This window comes from Bemisia tabaci, chromosome 2 (assembly GCF_918797505.1).
Source record: "Bemisia tabaci chromosome 2, PGI_BMITA_v3".
Classification (NCBI taxonomy): Eukaryota; Metazoa; Arthropoda; class Insecta; order Hemiptera; family Aleyrodidae; genus Bemisia; species Bemisia tabaci.
This window is the reverse complement of record NC_092794.1, coordinates 29310275-29321296: the sequence shown is the minus strand read 5'-3', so window position 1 is coordinate 29321296 and position 11022 is coordinate 29310275.

Here is an 11022-nt window from a genome sequence, read left to right as displayed (position 1 = left end):
AGCGATAGATGTAATTCAGGTAAATTACGTTAACGAAATTACACCGAAATTGTGCCAAACTCTAAAGAGGAAGCAGCATTTACATCACAGAATGCATGCTCGTGACTAAAGTCTAAAAATTACTGGAATATGAGCCTCGGCCTTCACATGCGACTGTCACTGAACTTCGACCGAAATTTATTCGCTCTACATCTTGCCATCAACCTATGTGCTCTGGAGTGATTATGTTTCTCTGAAGTGTATGTTATTTACATTAAGAACATGTTTCCTTCATGATTTATCTTGGAATCCTCCTATCTCTTCTACCGTTCTTGTTACGCGTGGCTTGCGAACCTGAGTATGTGAGGCACAATTCCATCCCTTTTCGGAACAGTTCAATCATAGATCAACTTAATGTCACACAATCAAAGATCTTTGACTGTGAGCATTTGCTCAAATTGGTTTCTTCCGAGTCTCTTTGATTTTGCGTCAGGAGTTGTTAGAAACATCATTTTGCCCAACAATAGTAACAAGGTCTTTAATGAAAGGTATGTACTCGTATTATTCTCATAATTTCATAAGTTGATGATGAAAACACAATGAAGGCTTCATTTTCTTGCATCGATTACCGTGTGAAATGGGTGCGCCCATTCTTCCTCCATACAAAAGCGTAACAGAATAAATTGCTTATCTGTCAAGAGGACTACAGTAGTAATATACGTAGGTGCCAGTTCCTACCCAGTTCCATTGGAATAAGTGCGATTGTGTCAATCAAGGCTGAGTACAATTATATTAACAATTATCTTTTTATCCAGCCAGAAGTATGTCTTCATGATCCTTACTTTGTCTATGAGCCTTGCCTGATCGCATCAGCCCCAGTAAGTGAGAGGATATACCCACCTAAATCGGAATGGAAAGCTTTGTTTAAATCGCCGCCCCTCTTTCTTGCTGCTTATGTAAGGGGATAATCTCCACCCTTTTAATGGATATTTAATCTCAGTTCTCTGTTTTAAATGAGGACCAGTTTGCTAGAGGGAGCCTCTGTGCACGCTCTGTGTCATTCACGTATTGAGTGTTTGTTTACATCGAGTCATAAGGTTATGTTTGCACCCACTTATTGCTATTTATACTTATTGCTAGATAGATGTGTTACTGAAGTATTATTCCATTTTGACCTAGCGAGTGCTTTCTAAGCTCAGCTCCCAGCATGTAATTACTCCAGTGAAACAGTGCACGTAAAATATCAGGTGTGCGGAGTTCAGTATTGACCTACCTAGTTTCTGCACCGCTAATCGTCCAAGGCTGAATGTGATTAGATCAATTGGTATCATTTATGAGAAGAAATGGAAAGCTCGCATATCACCTTACATATATTAACTAAATGCTCTTATCAAGAGATTGCCGTTTCGGTTTATGTCTGTCAGTGAACCTTGAAAACTCAAGGAAACTAAGAGGTAAATTTTTCAATATTTTATCCTTAAAATGCCTGTATTACGACCAAATACTTTCTCCGTGGCTTTTGCATTTTTTAAAATAACTTAAGGCACTACCTATGTGGGCAAGTATATGATTTGACAAATTTTATGGTGAAGCGATATTATTCGAAATTAATCCAAGAGAAAGGTAAGCTATTTCATTGCATGCGCAGGTATTTTTTTGCAATGGCCGATACTTAATAAGGTCAGTGAGAAATTCTCTTAATAGGTATTCATTGTCAGAACCTGCAGCCTGATTGTCGAAATTGTGTGTTTCTCGGGTAGACATAGATGACATAGGTCAAAAGGCAGTACGTGATTGGTCGGCGCTATGTCTTGTCGCTGTTTTGTCGTGCCTCTGATGGGTGGAACCCTAGACAAGCTAAAGGCATCTCTTAAGTTTCTGACAGTATGTTGTCCATTCCACCAGACAAAGGCACAATAAAGCTGCGATAAGACATAGTTGATCAATAACGCTCCACCTTTTAACCAATGTCATCTGTGTCGCTACCTTTCAAACACAAATTTTCAACAATCAGGCTGCTGGCACCCTCAAGTTAGGAAGATCATCTTATGCGATAAGTATGCCTGTTGCCAAATTTTCAAAGAGAAATTAAGTATTCGGGGGAGATGAAAATATTTCTCATTTCATTGCAATCATCGACAATTTTTCTTTTACAATGCTCCTTAGAGTATGGTGCACCTAGAGTTTGTAGGAACAAAGTTTGGATGTTTGGATGCTCTAAAGAATAATAATCCCAAAAGTCATGAAAATACCTAGCTAGTTTAAAGTCATGCCACACCAAATAGCCTCATTTTGGTAAAATTTGTGCTCTACTACTTCATTCACTGGTTGTTTCATGAATAATTCATCATTCCATACGGAGTACCTATGATTTATAAGGCAACGCTCTCATGAATTTCCATAATCATCTGATAGGTTGCTGAGTGATGAAATTCAGTATCGAAAAACTTGCCGCTAGCATTAATACAAACATAGGTGCGCTTAAGAGGGATGATGTGCGTAGTTGAAACAAATGAGCAAAATTATTTTATAACTTGGAATAAGCTTACAGTGTAATGCCTATGACAATAAGTTATACTCTTTTTCCATTAATTTTCTCACGCAGGTAAATGACAACTCTATAGCTATTTAACCCCTCCCCCTCCCCTGTCACCCTTTTCCTGTGAGCCTTTCCAATAGGTACAGATACATTTGACTACCTTAGGTAGCCCCACTACTTTCAACTACCTATTTCCAGACTGATCACAAGTCGGTGGGTGCTATTAAAATTTCCGCTGAATGTGTTAGTGCTTTAGCAGATGTTGTTGTTTACTTTCCATTCATTCAGGATTTTCAAATAGCCAATAGTACCTACTTAATATTTTATGGCCACACCTTTCTCCATTCAAAAACGAGCTGATATAAACTACAAAAACCCTCAAAAACATTTTCGGGCAAAAAATCCGGTCGAGGAAATTGACGTGTTACATCTTATTAACCAAAAACATTCCCTTTCACCCCTCCAAGAAGGTTGATAAAACTAAGTAAGTAACTATGAGATGACAAAAACCTCTCTTAAATTCTCAGGGTCCACCAAGGCCACATATGTCCAAAAACTTACTCCTTATGGTTTAAAAAAAAAGAAACAAAAAATAATCCCTCAACAATAAGAAAATTTTAAAAAAACCGATTTTGTGGTTCACAGATATGTACATAAATCCTTCGAATGAACTTGAAATCAAAAAATCGGTCGAGAAAATTTAAATGAATTTTCTCCTTCAATTATGAGTTCCGCAACAAGCACGACTCGCTTGAAGCTTTCCATACACGAGCCGCAAGAAACTAATTTCTTCTTTCTTACCTACTGAATGTGAGGAGAGCGGGAACATTTACTTTTTCCTTCATTTATACAGGATGCAACAAGCATGACTCTTGCGTTTGCAGAAACCCTTTCATTAAGGAGATCGCGAGAGCCTTTACCGCGTTCATTTCCAAAAGGGATTACTCCAGAATTTCACATTTTAATAATTTAAACGATTCATCTGTTCTTCTCTTCTCTCCTTCTGTCCATTGACAGAAATACAAAATTTTTCCGACTCACTGACGCGACCGGCTCGATGCGTAAACAAGTGTGGATTACCTCTAAAGTATATATAAAAAAAAAAAAAAAAAAAAAAAAAAAAAAAAAAGAAAAGAATAACACTTAAATCACAGCATGGGTGTGAGTTTTCTTATATCGAAACTTAATTCAATTTTTTTAAATAACTCCTCTTGTCAAATGGGACCCATTTCGTGAAAATGAAAAAAAGGAAAAGTAAACGAAAACTTTTAGCCTTCTCACCATCCAAATCATATGGTAAGCTTACAGTAAAAGCAACCATGATTTAGATTCAGCGAAGTTAATCGAAAGAGTCTGAAATGTACCTATGTGGTAAAATGGGTCCACTGGTAAAACTGAAGCTGGCGTCAGGGATAAAAAGGCACCGTTTCACTGAGAGCATCGAGCCGGTCGCGTCAGTGAGTCGGAAAAATTTTGTATTTCTGTCAATGGACAGAAGGAGAGAAGAGAAGAACAGATGAATCGTTTAAATTATTAAAATGTGAAATTCTGGAGTAATCCCTTTTGGAAATGAACGCGGTAAAGGCTCTCGCGATCTCCTTAATGAAAGGGTTTCTGCAAACGCAAGAGTCATGCTTGTTGCATCCTGTATAAATGAAGGAAAAAGTAAATGTTCCCGCTCTCCTCACATTCAGTAGGTAAGAAAGAAGAAATTAGTTTCTTGCGGCTCGTGTATGGAAAGCTTCAAGCGAGTCGTGCTTGTTGCGGAACTCATAATTGAAGGAGAAAATTCATTTAAATTTTCTCGACCGATTTTTTGATTTCAAGTTCATTCGAAGGATTTATGTACATATCTGTGAACCACAAAATCGGTTTTTTTAAAATTTTCTTATTGTTGAGGGATTATTTTTTGTTTCTTTTTTTTAAACCATAAGGAGTAAGTTTTTGGACATATGTGGCCTTGGTGGACCCTGAGAATTTAAGAGAGGTTTTTGTCATCTCATAGTTACTTACTTAGTTTTATCAACCTTCTTGGAGGGGTGAAAGGGAATGTTTTTGGTTAATAAGATGTAACACGTCAATTTCCTCGACCGGATTTTTTGCCCGAAAATGTTTTTGAGGGTTTTTGTAGTTTTTATAAACTAACTAGCGGAAAGCCCGTGACTGAAGTCAGGGGTCTAGATGCTTCACCAAAAATTTAGTTACGGGGACCATCAGGCCGATATTGTTTCGGGGATGATGTCACTATTCGACCACATGGGAGCTTATTTTGCCTGAGCGAGCGTGCCATTTCACGACGATACCGCTATTCGACCACGCGGAAGCTCCTGTTGCCTACACTGAAATTGAGGGCGAAATGAAATGACGTTATTTTATCTTCTCCAGTTTGGTGAAATGCTATGTTTTAAAAACGTTCCAAGTAATCGTGCAATTTCACTATGAAACAGCTATTCCACTATTTCCACGTTCTTATTTTATTTCAATCTCCCTCTCACTGCTTTCTTCTTTTTACCTTTTATTTCTTCTGTCCATTTGCTTCTCCCACTTTCATTATCTTCTTCTTCTCTCTAAATTTATTCTAGCTTATTTTCTTTCACTCTTCTTGTTCTGCACCATTCGTTGTTCTCCTTTTTCTTCATGGTCATCATCAGCATCAGCATCATAATCATCATCCTTATCTCTCTCTTTTAGTGTTCATGTGCTCGGACGGGAAGTAAAAAAACAGCTTAATGAATAACAGTTAAGAGGAGCAACTACTTTACTGACAAACGTGGTCCCGACATGACATGAAAGCAAATTAGCAGACAGAGAACGTCTATTGCACGGACGATGATACCACTCTTCGACCCCGTGAGAGCTTGTGTTGCCTACACTAATCATTGGAGGCAAACTGTCATTTCACGACGACAATACCGCCATTCAACCACGTAGAAACTCGTGTTGCCTACCTTGAAATTTAAGGTGAACTGAAATGGCGTTACTGTAATCTTTTCCTGTTTGGGAAACACTTCTTTTTCTTTTTTTTTTTAATTGGAGAGATCGGCAATCCACTTGTTAAGTGTTCAGCACAATTTATGGTCAGAGGTTAAGAGCGTGAAGGGGGTCTTGATCCGGTAGACAAAAAAAATGTAACATAACCTATAACCTACCAATGTGTGATTAGATTTTTTTTTTTTATTTTAATCTCAATTTATAAAACTCGACACATTTAATTTATTTAAAATTCAATTAATTTAAAATCAAATTCTTTGTCCGGCAACGATGAATGTTACTGAATTAGGATGAACTTAGATTAAACGGGATAAATGCAGTTTTATGCTTATCAATCCTTTTGCATCTGGAAAATGCAGAAACTTGGTATTACGGACGTTTACGGTTGGATGCGAATGAAACTCTGGGTCCTGTTGGTTTTTGGTTCGACAAAACATGCCTCTTCAGCAATGCATTTCTAAAATGTCAAATACTTTCAAAATGGCACGGGCGAATCCACCCGTAAACGTCCGTAATACCAAGTTTCCACCATTTTCCTCGCCATTTTGAAATTATTCAGAATTACAAAAAATCTGATGACAAATTCGTCTTTTTCATGCTGAAGTGTCCCCTGATACCAAGTTTCATGCAAATACACCGATAAGCAGCCTAATTTATTCTCTTGCCGCTCAAGGTCGCCATATTGACCGCCGTCATTTTGAAAAGGGCAAACATTTTCCGGAAAAATAAAGCCAGAATCGTTTTTCTCGTTCCAAAAAACCTATGAGAACCAAGTTTCATCCCAATCCATCGACGAAAACGGGGATTTAGATTTTGAAATTTGACCGGCGGCCAGTTTGTCAAAAATCAAGAGTTTGACTTGCAGTTTGTGCCAAAAGTTTTCTTTTTTAATTCTTTTTATTTTATCCATGTCTATCATATTTTATATCGAACTATGTATCGAAGATCGATAGGCATTACCCTGTTTTATCACTATCTATCCTGTTTAATTCCTATCTACCCCGTTTCACACTGATTATTCCCCTTTTCTTAAAATTCTTACCTTTTATCCCGGTAAATATCAATAAATTCCGTCTTATCCTTGTCTATCCTGCTTTATATCGAACGATATATCAAAGATCTATATACAATACAATATTTTATCCCTACGAATGAAACCCCAAAATATGATGGTAGGGGTGCAAGGCATGCCATAGGAAAAAAAAATATAAATAAAATTAGTGGGGGGGGGGGGGCTACGGGAGTTAGAAAAATGAGCTAGGAGGGGAGGGGTAGAATAAATGCTGGCAAAAAAATTAGAACTAACCTGGCAATGAAAGAAAAAAAAAAAAAGAAAAAAAAGGAAGTATACAATCCGTTGGCCGAGAAATGGAAATGAAACATCAGCTGATAGCAAACAAAGGTTACCAATGAAACCGAGGAATGGAACTTTCATAAAAACAGTGGGGGGGGGCAAAAAGTTTGGGGGCCCTGAAAGTAGCTTACATTGATCTTTGAACATTCCCAAAGTTTTATTTCAAAATAATAATTAGGTAAAATTTTAGAAGGGGTGGAAGGGACTTTTGGGACGCCCTGTATACTTGAAGATAGAATATAGGTGAGTTGAGTAGAAACAAAACGAAAACATCAAACACAACAAACGCATTAAATACAACAGGCGCATCAAACACGACATATATAGCAAACTCATCAAATGCGACAAACACATCAAACTTGACAAACGCATTAAACACCACAGGTACATCAAACACAACAAACACATCAAACACATCAAGCACAACAAATACAGCAAACTCATCCAGCACATCAAACAAAACAAATCACATGAAACATCGAACACAACAAAAACGTCAACCACAACAAAAACATCAAACACAACAAATGCATCAAACACAATAAACGCATTAAACACATCAAACACAACAAACACAGCAAACATATTAAGCACGACGAACACTACAAACACAACAAATACATCAAACACCACAAACACAGCAAAATCTTCAAACACGATAAACATTCCTTTTATCCCGGTTAATATCAATACATCCCGTTTTATCCCTATCTATCTATATAAATAAAATCGTTGGGGGTTTCACTGTAACGCTTATTTCTGGAGTTCTACCGAACCGATTTCGACGATGCTTGACTCTGGTTAAAGCCCTTGACGTCCCGATGTCCGCAAAATTTTCAGACTTCCAAATTTTTCAGCCTCTTTCGCTTAAGACGCTTTTAAAGCCAAATCCACCCCCCTCCGACCTTAAGTTTCCGAGAGTTGCGGTATGTTTCCGTTGTAACGCCTAATTTGAGAGATCTACCGGGGCGATTTTTACGATTTTTGGGTCGACCGCAAGCTCCTAGCTTCTAGATGCTCGCAAAATTGTCAGACTTCCAAATTTTTCAGACTCTTCTTCCTGAGACGCTCTTAAAGCCAAATCCACCCCCCTCCGGCCTTAAGTTCCCGGGAATTGGTTATGTTCCTGTTGTAACGCCTATTTTGAGAGATCTACCGGGGCGATTTTTACGATTTTTGGGTCGATTGAAAGCTTCTAGCTCCTAGATGCTCGCAAAACTATGAGAATTTCCAATTTTTCAGCCATATCTGTGTAAACCGCTGAGAGATGCAAATAGACCCCTCTCCATATTACTACTACACAGCCTTCACCCAACGCCGAAGGTCAAACTCGGACTCAGTCTCAGCACTGCTCTGTCTGAATAAAAGGAAGCCGCCCCAGATACGTGGTTCCATAAAACTGTCGAAGCGGTGCGATGACATGGGTTTTCCCGTCCTTTTGTCTAACAACCCTCGAGCCCGAGACTGCTCGCTACGGGATCGCAGCCCTATTGTCTCATATGCCAAACAAAATCTGACCCTCAAAATTTAAAGACAATAAAAATGCAATTTTTTCTATCATTCGGAAATTGTTTTTACAGTGTATATTTTTCGATTCGCGGTGAAATTTTGAGCAGAATGGTGGTCAAACTAATGAAAATACATGATTCTACGGTACACTAAGATCGATACCACAACTGCTGCATTTATAACTTGCTGAACGATATTTCCGTTACTTATCAACATATCACGACGAAATTTAGTTCATTGTAATATACTTTTTTAGCAGAGCGTAAATTTACTGAGAAAGTTGAAATCGAACCCGATGAGAGAAATTTCATCAATTTTTTTGGAGCTCCACTAGGCCGAGCAGGAAGGGAAAAAAGGATGACGAATTGAGATCTATTGCTGCCGCCTGGTCTCCTGACTGTCCAGGCCCAGCTGTTCTTGAACGCTTTGACGAGATTTTGTCGGCAGACGAGTCAAAACATGATTTTCCGACCAGGGAGCGACATCCAAACCTCGCGCTAATCCTCTCATTGTATTTTTATTGGAGTTATGTCCGAATACTTTGAAGAAAACCGAAAATGGTTAAAGCGTAGTGTTTGCAATTCTGCCGTGCTAAGGAAGAACGACATATGAACATTCGGGAGTTGCCAAATTTTCTTTGATAAAATGTTTATTTTTGAGGAAAATTATGAATATTTTCCCCATGAAATATTCAGACGTTTTAGATCAAATTAAAAACAAAAGTATCCAAAATTTTCAAAAATTTTCCTGAAATTTAGTGGTTTTCCAGGGGAAATTTGGCAACGTCTGAAGACTCATACGGTGTTCTTCCTTACCAATGCAGAATTATGTTTGCCCTCCCGTTACCCCTACATCAGCTACCTTTATCGAAGAGCAAAGGAAAACCGTGGGAAAAAACAGGAAACAAAATGTTTTCAGGACTGAATTGCTTCCTTTGAATTGCTTCCTCTGAGTTGCTCCGAAAATCAGTCTATTCGTGTACGCTGCCAACTTAGCTGCATCCTGCATCTCGAGAGCAACACTGATTAGATTTCGAAATCTCGCGACTTTTTGAGAGGTTGCCCATCGCTCATCTGCTTTCGTCGGATACGTTCTTTTACGGTTATGTTAGTTGATCAATGGGTACTTAACAATATCTGCTCAATTTTTCTTTCTTTTTTCACGGAACAGTTCCGATTTGTGAGTGTCCGATATTGAGTGATACTATTTTGCCTCTGTATTCGCGAGATACGTTCTTTTGCGGCCGCGCCAGTCGATGAATGGATATTTAGCAATTTCTACTCATACTTTCTTTCCTTTCTTTTTTTACGGAATATCCTCGGTTTTTTAGTGTCCAACCCAGTGCGAGGCTATTGTACACCTGTTTTCGCCAGAAACGTTCTACACAATTTCTACTCATATTTTCTGGGTGCAAATGTGCGAGATTGTTGCGTCCTGTGCATGAAGTTTGTCTCTTTTTAGTGCGTATACTAATTAATGAGTCTAATAATTTACACATTCAAACAATTCACTCGAATTTTTTACGCAGAATGTTCCTTGAGTGAGTAGCTAACGACTAGGAGGAGTAACTCCAAATTTACATGTATTTTGCCGGTCAGTGCCGAGTAACCGAAAATCCTTCTTTTATAAGGTAATACGTTTTGTACCCGTTCGTTCATACTTTTGCGCGAAATTCATTTGAAAATACATCCATTTATATGATGGCCAAATGCATGAGATGCTTTTTTTCATGTAACATTCGAAATTGTCTCTTTTCTTAAGTCCTAAATTTCTCTACTACTGGCGCCACCCGACGTATGATTGTTTAAGTCTGTAGCTTTGGCGTGGTGTTGGCTGGAGTCCTGGAGGACGCCAGTGAGCTACTCCTCCTGGCCAATACCAAGTGCGCAGGGCTTACATTGTCATATTCCGGAGGGACTTCGCCTTATTTAACTCACAGTTAATGCCCCCCCCCCCCCCCCGAAGAAAAATCCCTTACAGGAAAACTATCCATAATGCTTCTTGGCAATTTCGCGTAATTTCGTTTTTCTTTTGAAAATTTACAAGGAAGATCATTACGGAACTGAAAACAGGTAAACTAATTTAGGAAGGAATGCCTCTCGTATTCATGTATTCAGAAGAGTTCTTATTGGATTACATTACTTTATCATCTTTTTGCATTTACGGCACGGAATACGGCTCGCTTGCGAGCCGTAAGTCACTCGCGAAGCGAGTGACCGGGGGTCCAGGGGGCGGAGCCCCCGGCTAGACGCGAGGCGAGCGAAGCGAGCCACAGCGGCTAGTATCCAATATTACCCATATCTATCCTGATTTATTCTATCTATCCCGTTTCAAATTCATTATGCCACTTTCCCATCCTGTTTCATATCGGACACTTTATCAAAGATCGATGTATCGAAGGGTGGGATAACCCTACCTATCCTGTTTTATCCTTATCTCTACGGTTACACACTGATTATTCTCCTTTTCTCAAACTTCCTCCATTTAACTCAATTAATATCAATGTCGTTCCCCATCCCGTTTTATCCATGTCTATCATATTTTATATCGAACTTTATATCGAAGATCGATAGACAGTACCCTGTTTTATCACTATCTATCCTGTTTAATTCCTATCTACCCCGTTTCACACTGATTATTCCCCTTTTCT